The sequence below is a fragment of the Halichoerus grypus genome, chromosome 2, assembly GCF_964656455.1.
Source record: "Halichoerus grypus chromosome 2, mHalGry1.hap1.1, whole genome shotgun sequence".
Classification (NCBI taxonomy): Eukaryota; Metazoa; Chordata; class Mammalia; order Carnivora; family Phocidae; genus Halichoerus; species Halichoerus grypus.
Window position 1 is genome coordinate 95,158,020 of NC_135713.1, and position 25,184 is coordinate 95,183,203.

At 41.7% G+C, this 25,184-nt stretch overlaps 1 long non-coding RNA gene across 1 annotated transcript; it reads right to left on the reverse strand.

Moving 5' to 3' along the window:
- Positions 1–1,263: 1,263 nt before the first annotated feature.
- LOC144380971 (uncharacterized) lies at positions 1,264–21,493 on the reverse strand. Its single transcript, XR_013445342.1, has 3 exons — positions 21,418–21,493; positions 5,179–5,366; positions 1,264–1,413 (listed from the first exon to the last, which is right to left on the reverse strand). It is a non-coding gene; the product is annotated as an uncharacterized LOC144380971 (long non-coding RNA).
- Positions 21,494–25,184: the final 3,691 nt, after the last annotated feature.

The window sequence follows — 25,184 nt, forward strand, 5'->3', positions numbered from 1 at the left end:
AGGGAGAGAATGTGATCAGGCAGGAGAGTAGAACAAAACCATACACTAGAGATTTAGGGTTTATTTTGATTTGTTAGAAGAGACTATCTCAAAATCTTAAAGAGAGAACAACTTATATATATGTGCCAAAAATAAGGGCAACTACTATGAAGGGATAGAATATGACTCTAAAAATGAAAAATAAAAATGTTTTTTTAAAAAGAGATTGATAAGATGTTGGTTGAAAAAGGGAAAAAGAAAAATTCAAAAAAAAAAAAAAGACAGTTAAAAAAAAATTAACTTTGAAAGACTAAAGAATCATGGTAAAAAAAGCCATGAATTCTATGTGCAGTATTCCCCTAGTGCTGGAGTTCTGCCATTCTCATTGATGGGTAAACTTGGTCTTGGCTGGCTGTTCTCGCTGATCTTCTGGGGGAGGGCCTGTTGCCGTGGTTCCCAAATGTCTTTGCCGGAGGCGGAATTGCCCCACCCTTGCTGGTCCGGGCTAAGTAATCTGCTCGGGTTTGCTCTCAGGAGCTTTTGTTCCCTGCAAGCTTTCCCTACAGCTTTGGAGGCCGAGAGTGAAAATGGCGGCCTCCCAATCTCCGTCCGAAGGAGCTGAGAACACGGGGCCCCACTCCTCAGTGCGCCCCAGAGAAAAGCAGTCAGTCACTCCCGTCTCCCCGGTCTCCGGCCGCACTCAGTGCTCACCCGGCCTGTGACCGAGCATTTCTATCTCTGTCACCCGACCCCGTGTGGAGTCTCCAAACCCAGCAGATCCCTGCGGTGCGCTCCCGCGCTGCTCCTTCTGGGGGAGGAAGGGGAGTCTCCCGGATCTGCCACTTGTTGGGTCCCTGCTGGAGGAGCAGTGGCCCGACTGCCCCGGATCACAGTTTATGGCAACCCCGAGCTGAGAGCCCGTGCCTCGGCTCGTCTCTGCAGCCGGCTTCCCTGCTCCGATACCTGGGAGCTCTGCCGCACTCAGGCAGCCCCGGTCTTTCTGTGACCCCGAGGATCCCGAGACCACACTGTCTGATGAGGGTTCCACCCCCCACTTAGCCACTGGAGCGACGTCCCTCAGCGGAGCCAACTTCTAAAAGTTCCGATTTTGTGCTCCGCTGCTCTATCACTTGCCAGAAGCGGCCCACGGAGGCCCCCTCCCCCGCCGTCTATCCTCCCGAATATCGCCTTGGATTCACTTCTCCGCACGTCCTACCTTCCAGAAAGTGGTCGCTTTTCTGTTCAGAGAGTTGTTGCTCTTCTTTTCTTCGATCTCCTGTTGAGTTTGTAGGTGTTCAGAATGGTTTGATCCCTATCCAGCTGAATTTCTGAGACCAGACGAAATCCAGGTCTCCTACTCCTCCGCCATCTTGCTCCGCTGCTCCATATTACTTTTGGTCAATTGACCATTACCTGTTTCCCTCCCCTGGAGACCTATGGAAAGAATGGGTGGGTGTAACACTAAAACAATGGAGTGGTGGTAAAGGAAGGAAGCCAAAGGAAACGAGGCAAGCCCCTCTTCACCCCCAGTTGAAATACTTACATTTTGCACTTTCATTTTATGACTGTATAATGAATTTTAAAATTACTATATTGTAAATTTTCCCATGCTACCCCTCCCCCCCCGCCTCCCTACACACATCCCCGATATTGAGAATGCTGCTCTCTGAGGAGAATCCATCTTCACTGGACTGATTCTAGGCCTTCAAGAGGCAAAATCAATGCTTTAGACTAGAACAGTGCTTTCTCAAATTCTATGTTGAAGGACAATTAAAAAAAAGTTCCACCTCATTGTGGATTGATACTTTTGTAAAATACAACAAAATCTATGAGTGAATAGGAGAAAATAAGGGATGCAAGAGGTGTCACTGGGCAGTATGAAATGATTCCCCTTGAATATTTAGTTCTCAAGAGATGCAAGTTAAAGATTGAGTATTTTGTTACTTGGCTACTTGAGCAGTGCTTCTTTGAATGCTACTGGTCATCAGGTCAGGAATTCATTAGTATTAAAATTGGATAAAAAATGTGAAAGCTAGCAACCACGCATCATTGCTAAATTCTTTTGAGGCTGTTCATCACTTGGTGGTGCCTTTTAGGCATCCTACAGCATAAGTGGGAAGACCCTGGCTTTCTATTGTCTAATTGTCCAAAGCTGGGAACATAGATAATATCTTTGTCCTGAGACTGAGCCTGTAAGAAACTTTTATTCAAAATGTTAACTTCATTCATTTTCTCACTACCTCCAAAGATCCTGGGACTTAAACCCTTTCTGGATTTAATTTTAAAATGTGTTTTGTGGCAGATTCTGCTAGTTGTTAACCCAATAGCCATTCTCTTTCCTTCTTACAAGAGAACCTGAATTTTGTTCAGGGTAACAACACACCTAAGCTGGGTGATCATGTGACAGAGTTATAGCCAATGAGGTGTAATTAGAAGTCGAGAGGCAAGGTTCCTGGCAAAGCTATTACTTTCCCATAAAAAAGGACAGATTCAGCCTTTTGCCTTTGCCCTTTTCTTTCTTTTTATTCTTTCTACCTGGAAAGTGGATATTATGCTGGAGGTAGAGCAGCCTCATTGTGACCATGAGGCAATCATGAATATGAACACCACATCTTAAGGAAAGCAAACCAGAAGGACAGAAGGATCCTCAGATATTGATGATACTGTGAACTGCCTGTCTCTAGACTTCCTCTTAGGTAAGAAAAATAAATCCCTTTTAATTAAGTCACCATGGTTGGATTTCTAGTGCATTCAGCCAAATATAAGGCCTAAATGACATAGTCCTTTTTATGTAGAGTAGTTCATCTACTTGTTAGATGTCTTCATAATTTTTAATAACCTTATTTTTAAATGAGTAAAGCATTTACTACACTGGTCTCTAGGCACACTTTATAAAAGTTTCACTCAAGCAATGACTGCTGATAAAATGACACTAAGTTTTAGAACTTCTGACTTCCTGGTGTTGTTTTGATTAGCAATGGAAGATTTGAGACTACGCAGGCTTTTTCTTTTGACCATCTTTTGTTTTTCCTCCATGTGACAGGTCTAGGAAAATTTCCAATTAAGAAACATCTCTGTTGGCTCAGACATGAAAGTTTTATACCTTCCAAACTTTTCTCCAGGAGTCAAATATTAATTAACTGACAAGTCCCCAACAATTAATATCTTAAAACTTACTAGGAGTTTGCAAAGAAATTTTTGTGGATTTTTTCCACCTGATGTGATATAAAAGTGTTCCTGGTGTGTTTTGACGTTTTTGGCTTTTATTCTTCCCCTTTGCTAAATATTAATCAAGAAATGAGTATTGATGTTGTAACCAGGGTGGAAAGAGGAGGCTGGCTGACTGTGTGTGTGTGTGTGTGTGTGTGCGTGTGCACATTTGTATATGTTACATGGGTTCAAAGTACAAATTGCACTTTGTTACATCTGCAAATAACTGTTTGATTCAAGCTTTTACAAATGAGTAGTAAATTTGCTGTGAAGCCAAATTGCTCTTAAAAATAAATTCCGTTTAAAAAATAAGTAGCAAACGGTATCCCTGTGTCCTGAGCACCACCAGCACACAGTCAAGATAGCAAGTGTTCAGTATATGCTTGCTGAATTGAGGTAAAGCATGTAAAGTGCACAGGAGGACCCGAGTTATGTATTAAACAGATGGCTGGAGTGGTAAAGAACTGCTGAAGTCAGAGTTTACAAGCTGAAAAAAGATATGTGAAACATTGGAGATGTGTAATTATTCCATGGTCTCACTGCTTCTCAGCATGACAAGTGATCCACATACATGTCGCAAGGATGCAGCCACTCTGCACTTGGCTCTTTCCATTGAGCCCAGGCTTGACTTCATAATCCTCGACTCTTCTCTTTCTTCTTATTCTCCCTGTCCTTCATAATCCTCAACACGACTACCTAGATGGCCATAACCCATCAATGACATGATTGTGTGTGATAAAGCCTTAAATCATCTGTGTAAGAACTAGAGAGTTGGGAACACAGAATAAGACATAGGCCTTTAATATGGTTCTGCTAATATTCTTCTTCATCTTTATTTCTAAAATATGCATGAAATCTTCAAGATGGGCTTTAAAGGCCAACTTGGGTAATATCTATTTGTTCAACAAATATTTATGGAACACCAGCTATGTTCCAGGCATGGTGCTGGGCTCTGGGGGTACAATGGTGAATGAAAATAGACTCAGTTCATTGTCATTTACAGTCTAGTGGGGGAGAGAAACATTATTCAAGAAATCACACAAAAGTATAATTATAAAACGAGATTACTATACCACTAGAACCGTATCATCCATTGAATGCAATTTGTTTCATAGAACCACAAGTCTAAAAATGTAGTGGAAGATATGCTTAAAGGACAAAAGTACTAAAAATTATCACAGAAAACAGAGTAAGGGAAATATCCTTAGAGAAGGTAAGGAGCTTGAAAAAAAAGGACAGGTTTAGGGGCTGGATTGGGAGCAAGGAAACATTGCTCAAGAAGGGAGAGCATGCATTGCCCTGGAAGAGCTAGGCAGGTGGGTCAGAGGAAGGACCACCATGAAGGCTATTGATGCAGGGCCCAAGAACTGCTTGGAAACTGAGCCATCATCACTTGCAGTTTGTCCTGCTTTCATTCAGGGGAATGTTTCTACCGCCTACACCAGGGGACTCTGATGACTGCCTTCCCTTGGGATCCATGAGGACTCCATTCCTGCTGCATCCTCCCCCATGGATTGCCTAGGAGGACTCGAAGACCACACCCTCTCCCCATTTGGCATTTCCCCAATGCACACAATACCTCAAGACACCGGGGAACATATAGGATAGGGAGAGGACTGATGGGATCCTATACTGGACCCCCCAGTGGAGTTAGGAGAGAGAAGCATCGCACACTTGTACTTGAGGTGGGGGTTGCTGACTGAATGTATCTAGATGCTGGAAGAGCCTTCTTCCCTCCCTGCTCTTTTCTCCATAGGATAGAGTAGTAGCTATTAACAACTCCCTAGTAATAATTAAAACTATTTAAGAGTATAAAATAGAAAATTGAGATTAACCAAAGGAAGTGCCAAGAATACAGATTTACCTTCTTGATGTTTTGAGGTAGGGCCTGGATGCAACCCTATCATTTACTGAAATACATGTACTTCTTGCTTCACTTGAGTTCATGAGAATTAAATGTGAGCTCACAATGACGGATTATTTACTCACCAAAGTCATAGCATTCATTTGTTGAAACAGTCTCGTAAAGAAAAAAGGCAGATTGTGGGCCTAACCACTTCTTTATTATCCTTGTATGTTGATGAGATGTAGTCATGGTATTCCATTTGGCATTAAATGTATCTTCATATGACAGAGTCATAAATAAATTAAGGTTCATCTGAATACATGCCAAAACCCTAAAAAAGAAACAGGAAATTGGGTGTTTATGCAGCTCATTGGGGTTACAGAGGACATAATTGTGTAGAATTAACTTGATAAATTAGTGAAGTGGTATAAAGCAACAGGGACATGTGTGGGTTAGTAAAGTAACTTTTTAAAAGATTTTATTTATTTATTTGAAAGAGAGAGAGCACACAGAAGTAGGGGGTGGGGGTGGGGAGAGGGAGAACCTCACCCTGCTGAGTGCTGAGCCTGATGTGGTCCGACTCGGGCCAGCTGTGGAGCCCTGAGATCATGACGTCAGACGCTTGACCTACTGAGCCACCCAGGAGCCCTGTAAAGTAACTTTTAGATAGAGGCATGTTAACTGAATTTTGGCTCTGCTACATACTAATTGTGTGACTTTGGGCCAGTTACTTAAGCACACTGTGCTTCAGTTTCCCCATAAGCAAAACAGAGATTAAGTAATACCCTTCACGGAGGATGGTGGGAGGATGAAAAGCAATAATGCAGGTAAAGTGCTAAACGTAGAACCTGGCACATGGTAATATTAATTATTATGATGATTGTTTTCTTTAACAAATGTTTATATAGTACTTGCTGTATACCAGGTGTTGTCTAATTATTTTACAAAAATAATTCATTTACATACTATTATGTGGTAGGTACGCTTTAATCACCAGGTAGGTATTAACTCTTTTCTCATCACAATCCTGTAGAATAAGTACTATTATTATCATTATCCCACAATCTGTGGGATAGGTACCTCCATTTCCAGATGAAGAAATTGCAGCCCAGAGATTAGAGAACTTCGTTAAAATAACCCAGCCAGTAAGAGTCAGAGCTGGCATTTAAAATTCAGACAATCTGATTTCAGGGGGCAATGCTCTTAGCAATATGCCATCAGTTCTCTGCACCTTAGCATCATTGTCATCATCCTCATCAGCACCATTGTCTTGAGCCATAAACTGAATATGATGCACAAGGCATTAATGTATATATGTTTATTGATTAGTAAAGCTTTTTTCTACACAATAGATGTTTTCATAAAATGTGTATGTCACTTTTGAAAACAAAATTATATTTTAAGTGCAGAAGTAGGCTTACTAATGAAAAAAAGCATGTATGGAATCATTCTAGAAAACTTAAAAAAATTAATAGGACAGGAGCAAGTGGCTGGCTTAGTCAGTAGAACATGCGACTCGATCTCAGGGTTAAGTTTGAGCCCCATGTTGGGTGTAGAGATTACTTAAAAATAAAAAAAAATCTTAAAAAAAAAATGATTAGCCAAAGGAATGTTGAAAAAGAAAACCAAATCTGGTGGCATCACAATTCCGGACTTCAAGCTGTATTACAAAGCTGTCATCATCAAGACGGTACGTACTGGTCCAAAAACAGACACATAGATCAATGGAACAGAGTGGGGGGCCCAGAAATGGACCCTCCACTCTATGGTCAACTAATCTCCAACAAAGCAGGAAAGAATAACCAATGGAAAAAAAGACAGTCTTTTCAACACATGGTGTTGGGAAAATTGGACAGCCACATTCAGAAGGATGAAACTGGACCATTTACTTACACCACACATAAAAATAGACTCAAAATGGATGAAAGACCTAAATGCGAGGCAGGAATCCATCAAAATCCTTGAGGAGAACACAGGCAGCAACCTCTTTGACCTCAGCTGCAGCAACTTCTTGCTAGACACGTCTTCAAAGGCAAGGGAAACAAAAATGAAAATGAACTATTGGTACTTCATCAAAATTAAAAGCTTTTACACAGCGAAGGAAATAGTCGATAAAACTAAAAGACAGCCTACAGAATGGGAGAAGATATTTGCAAATGTCTAATCAGATAAGGGGCTAGTATCCAAAATCTATAAGGAACTTATCAAACTCAACACCCAAAGAACAAAAAATGCAGTCAAGAAATGGGCAGAAGACATGAACAGACATTTTTCCAAAGAAGATGTACAAATGGCCAATAGACACATGAAAAAAATGCTCAACATCACTCGGCATCAGGGAAATACAGATCAAAACCACAATGAGATATCACCTCACACCTGTCAGAGTGGCTAAAATTAATAAGTCAGAAAACAACAGATGTTGGCAAGGATGCGGAGAAAGGGGAACCCTCCTACACTGTTGGTGGGAATGCAAGCTGATGCAGCCACTCTGGAAAACAGTATGGAGGTTCCTCAAAAAGCTGAAAATAGAGCTACCCTATGACCCAGCAATTGCACTACTGCGTATTTACCCCAAAGATACAAATGTAGTGATCCGAAGGGGCACATGCACCCCAATGTTTATAGCAGCAATGTCCACAATGGCGAAGCTATGGAAAGAGCCCAGATGTCCATCCACAGATGAATGGATAAAGAAGATATGGTATATATATTCAATGGAATATTATGCAGCCATCAAAAGGAATGAAATCTTGCCATTTGCAACAACGTGGATGGAACTGGAGGGTATTATGCTGAGCAAAATAAGTCAATCAGAGAAAGACATGGATCATATGATCTCACTGATATGAGGAAACACACACACACACACACACACACACACACACACACACACAGGAATATTACTCGGCCATGAAAAAGAATGAAATCTTGCCATTTGCAACAATGTGGTTGGAACTAGAGGGTATTATGTTAAAAGGAATAAGTCAGTCAGGGGAAGAGAAATATCATATGATTTCACTCATATGTGGAATTGAAGAAACAAAACAGATGAACATAGAGGAAAGGAAGGAAAAATAAAATAAGACGAAAAGAGAAAGGGAGACAAACCATAAGAGACTCTTAACTCTAGGAAACAGACTGAGGGTTGCTGGAGGGGAGGTGGGTAGGGGATGGGGTAACGGAGTGATTAAGTGAGGGTGTGTGATGTAATGAGCACTGGGTGTTATATGCAACTGATGAATCACTAAATTCTACCTCTGAAACTAATAATACACTATATGTTAATTAATTGATTTAAATTAATAAAAAAAAGATTAGTAGGACAAAACATCTGTGAGGAAGTTTAAGGGCTCCTTAATGATTCCCTGTGTTTTTTAAGGGACTGCTATAAAATTATTTTCTTGGGGCACCTGGGTAGCTCAGTTGGTTGAGCATCTGACTCTTGATTTCGGCTCAGGTCATAATCTCAGGGTCATGAGGTCAAGCCCCATGTCGGGCTCTGTGCTGAGCATGGAGCCTGCTTAAGATTCTCTCCCTCTCCCTCAGTGCCCCCCACCCTCTTTCTAAAAATAAATAAATAAATAAAATCATTTTATTAATCATCCCTACTTGCCTCTCATATTAATAGAATGACCAAATGTGAAAATATCTTATAAACTATTTTTTAAAAACCTGTAGAAATATAGGTTACAATGATCTGGTTTTGGGACCCTCACAGATTCAGAATAGTATTCATTTGTGTGTGATATAAATAGACATATACATGCATGCCCATCCTTGGAAAGTTTCTCAAGAGTGATATACTTTTCTATCCATGTCGGTTGCTACTGGCGATGTAGGATTGCTGACCTGAAGGGGACTTTTCTCAAATCCTTTTTACCAAGACCAAAAAAACGAAATGAAGAAATACGACAAAACACATTTTGACCAGAAGGTGGCAGTAAAGCATTGGTATTTCCCAAAGATTCCAGGCACAAGAATTAACTTCTGGTAGGTGTGGCATATCCAAGAGACAAAATATTGCCTGGAGGTTCTGATCATCCAGATCCTGTGGGCACTTCCCTATCCCCACCTGCCTAGTCCCTGCCCTAGAGGAGCCAAGCCTCAGACAACAGATTATGGGGACGCACTGTGACCAGCACTGCCATCAGAAAAACACAGGGGCTCTGGGAGCAAGGTCATTTATCTGAAAAGTATATCCCCATCTTGGAATCCTCATTTAAGTTAACTTTATTGCATAAATGGAATGACTACTGGGATATTGTGATCATCTTATTTTAACTCTTGGATGAAGTTTTTCTATGTACCCATTTTTCTGTATCTAAAAATATGATTTCTCTTTGCTCTTCATATAAGGAATGGCAAAGAACTACTGGGAGAAATGGTATACCCTTTAATTGTCCCCCTCACCATTCACCCCAGGCAATCAAGAAGACCCCTAGAAGGCTCCCTTAATGCTAGGAAATGCACATTGGTGTTGTCTAGTCTAGACTGGGCCTGGAGTTCATAAAGGAAAAAGGTTTTCTGCCACTTGTAAGGAAGAATTTATTCAGGACTGTTGCCATAGGTGTAGATGTCAAGACTAGGGCAATAGGAGAAAGATATTTGACTCAACTCCAAAGACCATGAGAAGTGGAAATTTATAGCCAAGGAGCAGGGGTGGAGTTTGGGGGGTGGGGGATAACTTCAGGAGTCTGATGAAAGGAGACATATGGGGGTGTAGTTTGCATATCAAAGGCAATTCCGCAGGCAACTGGTTTGCTATCTCTAGGAAGTAGCTAACCCTGGGAGGGGCAGCCACTCCTTTTGTGTGTCTACAAGGCCCCAGGATGTCGAAGCACCATAAAATAGAGAAAAAAAGTTGAAACATGATTAATATAAAGTGCTTTGCTTCTAGCTTCCAAAACACTCTTTCTGTCAACCAACCAACTCACGAAATTAGGAAGCACTGAATAAGCAAGACCATCTGATTTCACCTAACTAATAATCATGATACGTAACATTTACTTAGTTCCTTCTATATGCTACCTCTTGTGTATGCACTTTAAATGCTTAGTTGTATTTAATCCACATATTTGTATCTTGATTGTAGTGATGTATATATATGGTGCCTGACTGGCTCAGTTGGTAGAACATGTCACTCCTAATCTTGGAGTTGTGAGTGCCAGCCCCAGATTGGGCAGAGAGCTTACTTAAGAAAAGAAAACAAAAACAGAACAATACAAAAATGAGTGTATGAAAAACTGGTGAAATCTGAGTAAAAACTATAGTCTAGTTAATTAGATTTGCCAATTAATTTCCTGGTTTTGATCATGCACTAGAATTAAATTAGATTCCCCCACTGGGGTAAGCTAGGTGATGGATACATGGGACCTCACTGTACTATTCTTGCAACTTCTTGTGAATCTACAATTATTTAAAAAAAAAAAAAGTTAAAAGTCCTTCAAGGCCAATACTATTATTATCCCCATTTTACATTGGAGGAAACTAGGCTTGGGGAGGTTAAGTAACCTAACCTAAGGATCATTGAGCAAGCAAGTGACAGAATGTGTGTGATTCCAACCCAGAGCTAATATACCAACAACTTCCCTCCAACACAGATAATCTTCAAATAAAATAATGATTCCTGCTACTCACAGAATGTTTCTAGGTTCCAGTAAGTTTTGAAAAATATGTAAATAAATTCAATTACCCTACACTGCTTGAAAGTTAATCTGCACACACTTAGTATAGGAATCAGGACGGGTCCTTAGCAAAAAACGATGAAATGACAACATTGCATTTTATGGGCTTCCTTCAGCAACAAATTATAGAATATCAACACTTTCTTTTTTCTTTGCTATTATAAAACACCAGATATCAGATTAATAGTTATATAAAGATTGTATTCATTTACCAAGAAAAATCTTAGACCTGAGTCATAAATAACAATGCATTTTGTACAATTCAGTCCTCTCTAATGGCAAAGAAATTGGCAACGTATTTCCAGAATTCTAATTCCATTGTAGGTAGATAAATCATAGCATTTTCTATGACACACTTGTTAGAAGCCTTTTAATTTCACTTAGTCTTAATTACAGTGGCAGGATATAGCGCTGGATTGACTGAGTATTCACATCTGATCTCAAGGTCTGTAAAATGTCAGAGACACATGGTATTCAGAGACCCAGTACCTTTTCTTTAATACATTATGCACCTATAGAATTTAATTCATAAGGTATGAGTCAAAGAGCTCTACAGGTTTATTAACTACTTTGTGTCATTTCCCAAATATTCTCAATTACTTTTATCTTTGGTTATTTCTTTTATTTGGTTTAGTGTGACATGGGGCTGTACTCTGACTAGGTTAATGGACAGAAAGAGACTGTGATGTGTCTTTCTCAGCTCATCATTGCCATAGTCCCCAGTTCCTCACCCTAAACTGTCTCTATTGAGCAGGCTTTCCTATAATAGGGAGGGTGTGACCCATTGCAGGGAAGGACTGGCCAATAACTATCACCAACTTCACCCTGGCCTGCCTGCCTACCTGCAGTGAGAAAAACCAGCAGAGTTTTTTGTTTTTAAAAATTTATTTAAGTAACCTCTACCCCAATATGGGGCTCCAGCTCATGACCCTGAGATCAACAGGCACATGCTCTTTCGACTGAGCCAGCCAGACAACCCCCCAGCAGAGTTTGTTTTAATCAGCCAATGACTTAAAAAAAAGTTTTTAGTGTGGGGTTTAAGTTTATTTATGTAAAATACTATACAGATTAACTAATGATCATTTTCAAAGGGGGGGGGAAAAGGAAAGAAACGAGTATGAAACCATTAACATTTTTGAGAATTTTGGGGCACCTTGGTGGCTGAGTCAGTTGGGTGTTGGACTCTTGGTTTTGGCTCCGGTCATGATCAGGGTCATGGGATCCGTCCCACACAATAGGCTCCTCGCTCAGAGGGGAGTCTGCTTGGGATTCTCTCTCTCCCTTTCCCTCTGCCCCTCCCTCACCAAAATAAATAAATAAATCTTTTAAAAAAACATTTGAGTATTTGAATGAATTCCCACATTCATTTTTTGTCTTATTCATTGTGACTGATTTCAGTTTCTTCAGTGTTTCTTTACAACTGACCCAGAGTTTGAAGTTACTGAGAGACTTCTATAGACAAGGAATCCCATTCAGATACTAAGTGTCATAGGATGTGAATGATTATTTGTTTTAAAGATTCTACTTATTTATCTTTATTAGAGAAAGAGAGAGAGAGTGGGGAGGGGGCAGAGAGAGGGGGAGAGAATCTCAAGCAGACTTCACACTGAGCATGGAGCCTGACTGGGGCTCGATCTCACAACCCTGAGATCATGACCTGAACCAAAACCAAGAATCAGATGCTTAAATGACTGAGCCACCCAGGCACCACAGTGAATGGTCATTTTTAAGTCTCAAATATCCCCAGATACATTTTCCTTATGAAAAGAATGAAGTAGATTTAATGGATTAATACAGTTTTCTTTACTGTATTCCATACAATTTGGTTAAGGATACAAAAAAGATCTTATGCAACCAACTACCAGGTAACTCTTCTGGGTCATGATGGATTTAAGGGTTGCTGTAACCACAAAGGACATTGTAGATCTCTTTGATGAGTGGACCTCAAGCTAACAAGATAGCTGAGGCCAAAAAACAAGATCTTAGCTGGCTTTGAAAGACAAAAATTAGAAAGGAATATAAATGTAGAACTATAAAGTACATCCGTACAATGAAACGCTCTGCAGTTGTCAAGATAGTAATATATGGATATATTGATTATGTATATTTAAAATGTTTTTTCTTAAGTGGGCTCCACACCCAATGTGAGGCTCAAACTCATGACCCTGAGATTAAGAGTCACACACTCCACTGACTAAGCCAGTCAGGCACCCCTTGATTATATTTAAATGCATACAGATTGCATATTTTTAGTGTGAAAAATCAGATTGCAAAACACTGTATCTCATTTCTACATATGTGCACACATGGATAGAAAATAGCCTAGATAGATAAACACCATAATGTATATCAGTGTTAAATATGGTTATATTCTAGCTTATTGAGAGATAATGGGTAATTTCCCTTTTGGGGGAGTGGGGAGAGTTCCCAGGTTCTAAAATTAACTTATATTAATAAAACTTTAGGGGCACCTGGGTGGCTCAGTCGTTGAGCGTCTGCCTTTGACTCAGGTCAGGGTCCCGGGGTGCTGGGATCGAGCCTCGCATCGGGCTCCTTGCTGGGCGGGAAGCCTGCTTCTCCCTCTCCCACTCCCCCTGCTGGTGTTTCCTCTCTCGCTGTGTCTCTCTCTGTCAAATAAATAAATAAAATCTTTAAAAAAATAAAAATAAAATAAAACTTTAAAGAATAAATGAAAGAAAAAAGGGAGAACCTATAGTAGCAGAACTTATAGAAATCTGAAAAGTTAACACTTAATTCAGTTAACATTATTCACTCAAAAGATACTCAGCAAATGTTTATTATCTACTACGTACACAGACCTTTGCTATGTCCTTTTTTTTTTTTTTTAAGATTTTACTTATTTATTTGAAAGAGAGAGTGTGAATGAGAGAAAGCATGAGTGGGGGAATGGGCAGAGGGAAAGGGACAAGCAGACTCCCCGCTGAGCAGGGAGCCCGACGCAGGGCTCGATCCCAGGACCCTGGGATCATGACCTGAGCCGAAGGCAGCCACTTAACCAACTGAGCCACCAAGGCGCCCCTGCTATGTCCTTTTTTTTTTCCTTTGTTTTTTTAAGTAAACTCTTTGCCCAACATGGGATTTGAACTTACAAACCCGAGATCAAGAGTTTCACACTCTATCAACAGAGCCAGCCAAGCACCCCTGATCTTTGCTATGTCCTGAGGGAGATTTAAATGTGCGTTAACAACTTTTCTACTGTCAAGGACTTAATTAGTAGAGGTGGAGGCATCCATATAAACAATGAAAATTAATCCAGAGGCAGAATGAAAGACACAGGAAAAGAACAGACAAGGGGCTGTGGGAAGACAGAGGAAGGGGTCAGTGACTGCTGATGAGACACTTGACAAACACAAAACACAAAACAGACTGAGAAGGTGACCATTCACCTGTGAGGACATGCTTTGGGGTGCGGCTTCAGTGCTACACCCAAACCAAGCTGGGGGGTCTCTGACGGCAGAGCTAAGTCCAGTCTTCTACTTAAATAAAATACCAACTTTATGCTCAGGCTCCTGAACTGTTTTAGCTATAAACTTATCAAAACAAGCAAGAGCTCTTGCTAAAGTCTGGTATTAGGCTTTCATTGGAAACTATCTGGATGTGTTGTCATTTAATGGATAAGATGTATTTCTTATCACTTGAGCCAATATGCCCAGCAATATGCCCAGTGTATCATGAACAGTAGGCTGATGGCTAGCAGACAGCTGCAAAGATGCATGGAAGACTTACCTAGGGACACCTAAATAAGTAGCCTGGCTATCGATCATTTGGCATCAGGGAAATACAGATCAAAACCACAATGAGATATCACCTCACACCAGTCAGAATGGCTAAAATTAACAAGTCAGGAAACAACAGATGTTGGCAAGGATGTGGAGAAAGGGGAACCCTCTTACAATGTTGGTGGAAATGCAAGCTGGTGCAGCCACTCTGAAAACAGTATGGAGGTTCCTCAAAAAGTTGAAAATAGAGCTACCATACGATCCAGCAAATGCACTACTGGGTATTTACCCCAAAGATACAAATGTAGTGATCCGAAGGGGTATGTGCACCCCGATGTTTATAGCAGCAATGTCCACAATAGCCAAACTATGGAAAGAGCCAAGATGTCCATCGACAGACGAATGGATAAAGAAGATATGGTATACACACACACACACACACACACACACACACACACACACACACACACTGGAATATTATGCAGCCATCAAAAGGAATGAAATCTTGCCATTTGCAACGACGTGGATGGAACTGGAGGGTATTATGCTGAGTGAAATAAGTCAGTCAGAGAAAGACAGTTATCATATGATCTCACTGATATGTGGAATTTAAGAAACAAGGCAGAGGATCATAGGGGAAGAGAGGAAAAAATGAAACAAGACAAAACCAGAGAGGGAGACAAACCATTGGAGACCCTTATTCTCAGGAAATAAATTGAGGGTTCCTGGAGGGGAGCGGGTGGGGGGATGGGGTGGGTGGGTGATGGACACTGGGGAGGGTATGTTGTGGTGAGCACTGTGTGCTGTGTAAGACTGATGAATCACAAACCTGTACCCCTGAAATGATACATTATATCTTAATAATAAAATAAAATCTGGGGGGAAAGCAGGAAGGTGAATTTTTCCTTTCTGGGGACTCCATCCAAATTGAACTGTTTAGTTGCCCACTAGACGAAGAGAAAAAGGCAGTGGAATGAGAGAGCTGTGGCTGTTGAAAAGGGATCGACTGACTCACCAGATCACACCAGTGACCTTCCATCAGGGGACTGACTCACTGTTGCTTAGTAGCATGCACTCTGCATTCTCTCCCTTGCTTATCCAAGTGTTGCACATGGAGATAAAGCTCTTCTGCTCAATTTCAGACCCTGCTGCAAATTATCCTCTGTCCTTGGAGCTCAATCACATGGTTAAAAAGAACATGCAAATGGAATTGATAATTATCAAAATCATCAGAATCCAAAAGATTCTCTTGTCCTCTTATGTATAAACTGGTACAAGGATTAGCAAATGAGTGCATCAGGCTATCAACAATATTATAAGAACATCAGATAATCTCACACCTTGTCTCACCTTCCTTCATGACTCACCTTGCTCTCCTCAATTATGAGGCTCAAGAACCCTCTTGATCATTTGGCTGATACTAAAGGTACACATACTTTGTGGCAAAACTTCAGGTCTGGGATCATTTTCTGATATGCATAATACTGAGTAGGATGTCAACTGCAGCAACTTATTAAAGGTTGAATTTTCCTGTTCCAAGAAAACAAAATTAAATTGAATGAAGGTGTGAACAAAGGACTGGCTAAGAATTGTGAGTGCAGCACACCTAGAGTTTATCCTACATTGTCAAGTGCTTTTCTATCGCTAACAATACACCTGTCCATTCTACTCCGCAGGGCAGGCTGATCTCTTTCCCAAGCTGGTAGGAGAGTATTATGTTGCTATTCATGTGTAGTTAAGTATATATAAATCATTTGCAACTGGAGATAGCTCATCCATCTCTCTTACAGCTTAACTTGCCACTTCGCTATAAAACATGCACAGATAGGCCTTTCTTTATGCAATGGGTATACTCTTGGCAAAAGCTACTTGACAGTTGGATTGTTTCCTCACTGAATTGCATTATAATTTAGAATTCAATGATTCTTTTTTGATTGACAATAATTTGCTTTAAAAATTTTTAACTTTAAAAATTTTCTAACAGAGGCACCTGGGTGGTACAGTCACTTGAGTGTCCGACTCATGGTTTTGGCTCTGGTTGTGATCTTGGGGTGGTGAGATCAAGCCCCACCCATGTGGGGGCTCCCCACTGAGTGTGGAGTCTGCTTAAGATTCTCTCTTCCTCTCTCTCGTTCTCCCCACCTCTGTCTCTCTCTCTCAAATAAATAAATCTTTTTTTTTTTTTAATTTTTTAAATTGTTTTAAAGATTTTATTTATTTGACAGAGAAAGAGACAGCGAGAGAGGGAACACAAGCAGGGGGAGTGGGAGAGGGAGAAGCAGGCCTCCCACTGAGCAGGGACCCTGATGCAGGGCTCGATCCCAGGACCCTGAGATCGTGACCTGAGCTAAAGGCAGATGCTTAACTGACTGAGCCACCCAGGCGCCCCTAAAATAAATAAATCTTTTTAAACAATTTTCTAACAAACTATTCATTATGGTCTGATCACATATGTATATGTAGTTTTCTCAGGAAAGGACACAAAAAATGTAAAATATGGTCCCAGTCCTCCAATAGCCTAAAATCTAATTATGGGAAGCAAGACATTAGAGACTTTAAACAGTTGAAAAACAAGGTAGGAAAGTAATGGTTAAGTGCAGACAGTACTTCGGAAAGAAGGGATTAGAGTAATCTGAAAGAAATAGGTCTCCAGCTGAACCTGAATGGCAGAGAATATTTAAATTAAAGGGAATGGAGGGGTGCCTGGCTGGCTTAGTCAATACAGCATGTGACTCTTGATCTCGGAGTTGTGAGTTTGAGCCCCATGTTGGGTGTAAAGATTACTTAAAAATAAAAAATCGTAAATAAATAAAAGGGAATGGAGAGGGCATTTTAGGCAGTGGGTTAAGCTGGGAACACATCTGAAGTCACTACTTAACCTGATTTATATGGAGGATGGAGGACTTTTTGGCAAAGAGAAATACCTTATAATGTATGCAGTCATTTACCCCATATATTAGTTTTCTATTGCCGCTAAAACAAATTACCACAAACTTAACGGCCTAAAACAACACAAATGGTATCTTCTCACTTATATGTGGAATCTAAAAACCACCACAACAACAACCCAAGCTCATAAATACAGAGAACAGATTGGTGGTTGCCAGAGATGGGGGTGGGGAGTGGGTGAAATGGGTAAAGGGGTCAAAGGATATAAACTTCCAGTTATAAAATAAGTAAGTCATGGGGCACCTGGGTGGCTCAGTCAGTTGGCTCAGGTCGTGATCCTGGGGGTCCTGTGCTCAGTGGGGAGTCTGCTTCTTTCTCTTCTGCTGCCCCTCCCTCTGGCTCATGCTCTCTTGCACCCACGTTCTCTCTCTCTCTCAAATGAATGAATAAAATCTTAAAATAAAGTAAAATGAAATAAGTCATGGGAATGGTGAAATTCATATTTGAAAGTTGCTAAGAGAGTAAATCTTAGAAGTTCTTATCACAAAAAAAAAAAGTCTGTAACTATGTATGGTGACAGATGTTAACTAGACTTATTGTGGTAATCATTTCACAACATATACAAATATCAAATCATTATATTGTACAATTGAAACTAACATAATGTTGTACATCAATTATACCTCATTTTAGAAAATGTACTATCTTATAGTTCTGTAGGTTAGAAGTCCAACATGTGTCTCACCGACTAAAGGTGTCAACAGGGCTGTGTTCCTTTCTGGAGACTCAAGGAAACAATCTATTTCCTTGCCTTTCTCAGCTTCTAGAGGCCTGCCCCATCCCTTGGCTTGTGGCCCTCTTCCTCCATCTGGAAAGCCAGCAACATCGCAAGATTGCATTCTTCCATAGTTACATCTCCCTCTCTCCACAACCAGGAAAACATCTCCATTTTTAAGGACTCATTGATTACACTGGGCTCATCTGGACAAACCGGGATACTCTGTCATCCCAAGGTCCTTAACCTTAACTACATCTGCAAATTTCTTTTGCCATGCAAAGTACCCAATTTTCTCTAACCCCTTTCTTTCCATTCTCATTCCCATGGTTTTAGTCAGGGTCATATACCCTCACTTGGGATTATAGCAAAACCTGCTAATTGCTCTCCTCTACTTCAATCCATCCTTATGCATCAGTTTCAGACAAATCATCTTGAAGCACTACTAAAAAACAAAATTCATCTAAGTCAATTTTAAAGAGCTTGTTGGCTTTATTCAGTGATTCATGAATTGGGCAGCACACAATCTAGCAGACAGAAAGGAGCTCCTAGGAGCTATACAAAATGAAAGAATTTATAGGCAGAAGGGAGGGGGGACAAGCAAGAAAGTGAATTGATTATTTCAAGGGTCCTTTCCTTTAGGGGATAGGAGGGAGTCTACCAGGCAGATATGACTAGTACTGATCAAGTGATTCCTAACTGACTGGTTTAAGATTCCATTTTTGGAAAAGCCAAAACTAATTTTTGCAGCTATTCATATATATTCCGGATACACATAAAACATTTCTGAAAGGATACCCAAAAAACTGTCATTGGACTGAGAAATGGAACACAGTAGTGGCAGAGGAGGGCGGTATAAAATGTTCTAGAAGGATATACTAGAAACTAATAAAAGTGATTAGCTATAGGGACGAAGGGTAAGAATTCAGTCAAAAGGGGGATGAGAATCAGAAACATATCATTAAAAAAAAACATACTGTATATGTCTTTATATATTCAAACTTTTTGAACTATATGAATATATTCCCTATTAAAAAATAAACGAGGGGCACCTGGGTGGCTCAGTCAGTTAGGCATCTGCCTTCAGTTTGGGTCATGATCCCGGGGTCCTGGGATCGAGCCCTGTGTCAGACTCCCTGCTCGGCGGGAAGCCTCCTTCTCCCTCTGCCTCTGCTGCTCCCCCTGCCTGTGCTCTCTCACTCTCTCCGTCAAATAAATAAATAAAATCTTTATAAAAAATAATAAATAAATAAATAAATAAATGAAAAATTTAAAGAAAACAGGGAGCTGGATTAATGTTTATGCCAGTTGGCGCTATGGTGCAATGTTAGAGGTTTTGTTTTTGTCAGTTTTTGACATGACTTTCTTTTTTTTTTTCCTTTTTATTATTATTATTTTTAAAGTAGCCTCCATGCCCAACATGGGACTTGAACTCATGATCCTGAGAGATCAAGCGTCTCGGGCTCTACTGACTGAGCCTTCCAGGCGCCCCAAGATGAATTTATTTCAAGAGTTCATTCAAATTCAAGATTCAAATGGTAAAAAAGAGCACATGGAAAAACACTTCCTTCCCACCTTAGCTACAGAGTTCCCCTTCCAATGTTTAAAAGATTCCTGAACATAAAGTTTTTAGACATTTAGGGTTTTAAAATGTATGTGCGGCTGTGCCTTCGAGGGGGATTATGCTCTAGTGGTTTTGGCAAGTCAGGACTTTCGTATTAAAAGCTATCTTTTATTAAACCGTCTTTTCTTATATTGCAGGTGAGAGGCCGACCGCTGCGGACACCACCAACGTGATGATGTCGGTAACAGGCCAGGAGTGACCCCTCTGGCGGCCGGAGGAACACAGGCAGAAGAGGCTCAGATGCGGGCCACCGTCCGGCTCCAGGAAGCTGGGGCCACCTTCGCCGGCTTCAGACTCCTTGTGGGGGGCGGCTGCACGGAGGGCCCACGAAAGCCAGCGGGGGCTGCGGGCGGGCGTTCTCACGCCGCAGGACGACTCCCGAGCTCCGCGCTCCGCGCGCGTCCAGCCACCGCCCAGGCCTAGCGGGGCTGTCAAAGGGATGCCGAGGCAAAGGACTGGCACAGGGCAACTGTTAAGTCAGTGCTTCTCACAGTGTGTGGTCCCTACCACCGGAGAACGTGCTAGAAATGCGAGCACTCGGCCCCGCCCAGACCGACAAAATCGGGAACTCTAGGGGGAAGGGGCGTTTTAACCAGCCCTTCAGGTCGTTGTGAAGCGGGGAAGTTTGAGAATCACCGGTTTAAATCTACATTTTCTCCACTTCCCTAATGATAACAATCACCTGGAGCGGGGAAAGAGGAGGTAGGAAGCTTGTGAAAAATGTACCCCCGGGGCCTACCTCGGACTTGCTAGATCAAAAGGGTCTGTAGAGGAACCTCAGAATGTACCTCTAGGGACCACTGAGCAACTAGTTTAAATGATTCCGAGTACCAGATGCACGATGTTAGCAAAACAAACTCGGCTTATGGCTCCCTGAACATGTCAGATGTTTCTTTTTCTCCAAGTAAACATCCAGGCTGGCCTTACAGCTCAAACCCGACTCTTTCAGACTACCTAATAAGGAACAGCCTCTTCTGGGACATGCTTGTCATTTCCGACCCACAGCTGCGCTGTGCTCTACATCTTGGAATCCTAATTCGCCAGTCGTCCAAATAAGGAAACAGATCCTTTGGCTGTTTTGCTGACACCACTCCCATAATAAATGCACGGGTGAGCCACCTAAGACCCACTCCCCACTGTCATCACAGCGAGGTCAGGAGACCTGAGAGGATGAACTTAAGGAGAGGTAAAGGTGGGATTTGGGAAGCCGGTGCCGCTTACTGCCCTGCGTGATGGCACACAGCTCCAAGGAGAGAAGCATGGGAAGGAAATGCTACACTCCCCTCCACTGAGTCATATCCTGTAGGCGGTGGACAGGCTGCATCACTCCTTAGTTCTAAAAGTAAGAGAACATTCCCATGCGCAGCCCTCCATTCCAAACCCCCTCATCCCCTGCCCTGGGGTGGGGAGTAGGCAAGTGGAAGAGGAGCTGGGTGCATGATGTGCCCGTCTTAGGACTGGGTGAGCCCCACACTTTGAAAGCACCCTGAGAAGCTCCTTCCCAGAGCCTGGCTAGGAACCCAGGGGGAGAGAGCAATGAGGCCCGCAAGGGTCCAACTCCCACGGGCAGTGGCTGCAGGAGATGGCTCGCAGACGGTACCTTCAGGAAAATGAAGGACAGCCATAACTTAAAGAATAACTCCATACTTCCCGTTCATAATACATACTGTGAGATCATCAGTGTCTCCAGCTGTTTTCTCCCAAGCTCAGCTACGCTTCACAAGTCAGGCCGCAGCTCACTGGTCCGGAGTATGGGAGCGGAGGTCACAGGTTCCAGGGACAAGACTTCCGTCTGTGAGCATCACGGTAGCAGGTGAAGAATCCACAACTGTTAAACACAGCCAGTGTTTCGGAATGGCCATTGCCACGGAGTGTTTCCTGTCCACCGCACCGCTGAGCACCACTCCGCAGCTGGAAGGCCGGCGGCCTGTTTATTCTCTGCACATTCTGTCACACCTAGTTCTACGAGCACAGAGAAAAGGGACATGATGAGAAGGGCGGCACAGGGCAAGAGCGCAATTGGAGAGGTAGCCAGGGTAAGGTGACTTCGGGAGGGATACCAAGAGGACTCTCAGCCTCCACCTGCTGAGGTGAGCTGCTGTTCTGCTTTTGTTTTTCAACCTGGACTTAAGGTATCTTAGGCCATTTTTTTTAAGTAGGCTCCAAGTCCAGCGTGGGGCCAACACGGGGGCCGAACTCACGACCCCGAGATCAAGACCCGAGCTGAGATCAAGAGCTAGGCACTTAACTGAATGAACCACCCAGGTGCCCCTTATGCCATTTTTTAAAAAAAAATCCACATTCGTCGGCCATTTTGTCCCAGGAAGAAGAAAGCTCCCAAGCTGAATCTACAGCAGTACAATGCAGACAGCCCGGGAGACGCCTGGGAGATGCTCCCATTGGCACAAGAGATGCCTCACCTCATGGTCGTCCCACCGCAGATATCTCGGGCGCCATTCCTGGTCAGGGAATCAGGGCCATTTGTGCTGTAATGCCTTTGTTGCCTCATTTTATGCAACTTGCTGCATTTTACCCACTAAGAGGACCCAAAATACAAAGAGGCATCTGAACAAAAAGAACAAATAGTGGCTCCATCTAAAATGAATATGAACTCCATGAGAACAAGGATCTTTTTCACTTTTGTTTACACTATTGACTAAATGTTTGTGTCCCCCTACATTCATGTGTTGAAATCCTAACCCCCAAGGTGATGGTAGTGGGAGGTGGGGGAATTAGGTCATGAGGACAGAGCCCTCATGTTTGGCATTAGTGCCCTTATGAAAGAGACCCCAGGGAGCTAGCCCACCCCTTCCACCATGTGAGGTTATAATGAAAAGAAAGTCATCTATGAACCAGGAAGAGGACCTCATCAGACATGGAATCAGCCAGTGCTTGATCTTAAACTTTCCAGCGTCTACAACAGTGAGAAATAAATTTCTGTTGCTTCTAAGCTATTTGGTTTATGGCATTTTTCTTCTCCAAATTCCCTGTTATATAGACAGGGACACTCAGACCAGGAGAGAGAAACCATTGGAGCATCCCACTCGTTCAGCAACATTGTGGCCCACTAATATCACGGTGATTTATCATGATTTCTTTGGATTTCCAGAGTCCTTGCTAAACAAAGTGTGCTATTTGGGGAAAGCTAATTGCTACTGGAGTCCCTTAAACTGTTGGCTTCCCATGCTCATTTCAGGGTGCAGGTTTTTAATGATGGGCTTTATGAATAAGCTTATCCAGTGAACTAGGAAGGGGACAAATTAATTCTAAAAGGGTGTGGAAAAGGTCTTAATTCATTGTACAAGAAAAAAGAAACTTTAACAATCATTTTGTAGAGGCAGTGTACCATAGAGAGTAACGAGGCTGGAGCCAGACAGCCTGAGTTCAAATCCCAGCCTTGCCACTCACGAGCTTTGGAAAGTTACTCACTTGGTCTTGGTCTCAGTTCCTCCATCTGTCCTTATCTGTAAATAGGAGGCAGTAATAGTGGAGTTTGTTTTTATAAAGAATTTAGTATAGCACCTGATACTTATAAGTTCTCAATATATGGAGGCCATTGCTTTTTCTTTCCAGATCTCTTCAGGTAAAACTTTGCTTACATTTGTCACTCATTTCTGGAATAAAGCACATCCAGATCTGTGGTGCATGACCCACCTGCCATGTCCAAATTGTTGTCCTTCTACTTTAACCAAGGGTACAAGGAAGAAAGCTCCAGGGAGGAAGTGGTGCTAGAGGGCCATGGATGGTATTTGCTCTAAGGGCTGACTTCATAGAAGTTAAACTTACAGTTTTATAACACCCCCATTTTAATCTATTTGAGGATAGTCTTAAGAGTCTGGATTGAGTTTAGTGTTTATCGTTATTACTTTAGGTTTTGAGGGGTCTACATCTAAAGAATGTAAACATGGGGTCTCACATTACAGTTGAGTAATTCAATTAAACAACTATTTGTGGAACTCATATCAAATACAAGACAGTGTCATGTACAAAATCCTGAGGGATGTGAAGGCAACTAAAAAACAGATCTCAATCTCGGGTTTAAACAATATAGTCTATTGAAAAAGATAGTTGGATGCATCTAATGACATTCCCATATAAAAATAGTCAAGGACAGAATCATTTATAAAAGATTATCACATCGTCACGAATTCCTTCCAAATGCCGCTTATCTACCTCGCCTCTAACGTCATAACATTATCCTAAACATCCATCTCTGAAGTTCACTTCGCTACAATTATCCTCTGGTGAACTGAGAAGTAAATTATATGATCAGAGATTATTCTGGGTGTCATCAAAAAGGAATGAAGGTTTATTTTCTGAGGCAAAAAATAAAGTGACAGTTCCACAGCACAGAATATGTTCTCTTCCCAGCTCATAAGGATATAGAGCTATAAAAGGCAGAGCAATTTCATGTTAGTTTTCTCATGAATACCCAGGACAATTTTATTTTAAATTTATTTCGTGAAATCCTTACAGGTCTGTATTGTCAATATTCATTTTGGGGTTTTACTGTAGGCTTTAATTAGTTACTTGAAACCAAATGTATTAGCATAGAAAACTAGGGGAAATGCCTTTAAATGAAATGTTTTATTACCTATATTATAATTCTTTCATGTTCATGCTGCAGAAGTTTGAACTTCATTAGCATTATACACTGCTGAGCTCTAAATACAAGACTTCAATGACAGGTGGTTAGACAGTAGTCTTTCTAGAAACTTGGGAGTTTTGAGTGCAAATTCTGGTTTGGCATTAATTCACTGTCAATTTTTCAATCTCGTGTTTGCCTACGTCTTTTTTTTTTTTTTTTAAGATTTGCTTATTTATTTGAGAAAGAGAGAGCACAAACAGAGGGAAGAGGCAGAGGGAGAGGGAGAAGCAGGCTCCCTGAGCAGGCTCCCCGCCGAGCAGGAAGCCTGATGGAGGCTTGATCCTGGGGCCCCGGGATCATGACCTGAGCCGAAGGCAGATATTTAAACGACTGAGCCACCCAGGTGCCCCTCATGTTTGCCTATGTCTTAAGTGAAGACACCCATGTTCTCCTGGTTCACAGAGTTGAGTCCTTGCACACTGTAGGGAATAAATAAAGATACACAAACGTCCCTTATGAAGCATTAAAAAAACCACAACTAGTAGTAATAAGTCAGTCCACCTGTTAGAGCACCGCTGTGCCAGGCAACCCGAGTCGTCCTAACACGGCATATATAAATACCGTGCTGCATTGAGCAAAACATATCCACAGGATGATCCTGCCTGTCATAGTGGCACCCAAAGAAAGCCTTGCTGATACGTATTATATGACTCATATTATGTACCATGTTTAACTTCCTTTAATAAGCAAATCCATTCATTCAACATATATAACTGTAGGTCTGATAGCATAGCACTGGACAAGATACACAAGGTCCCCGCCCTATGTAGTTTACATCCTACTGGA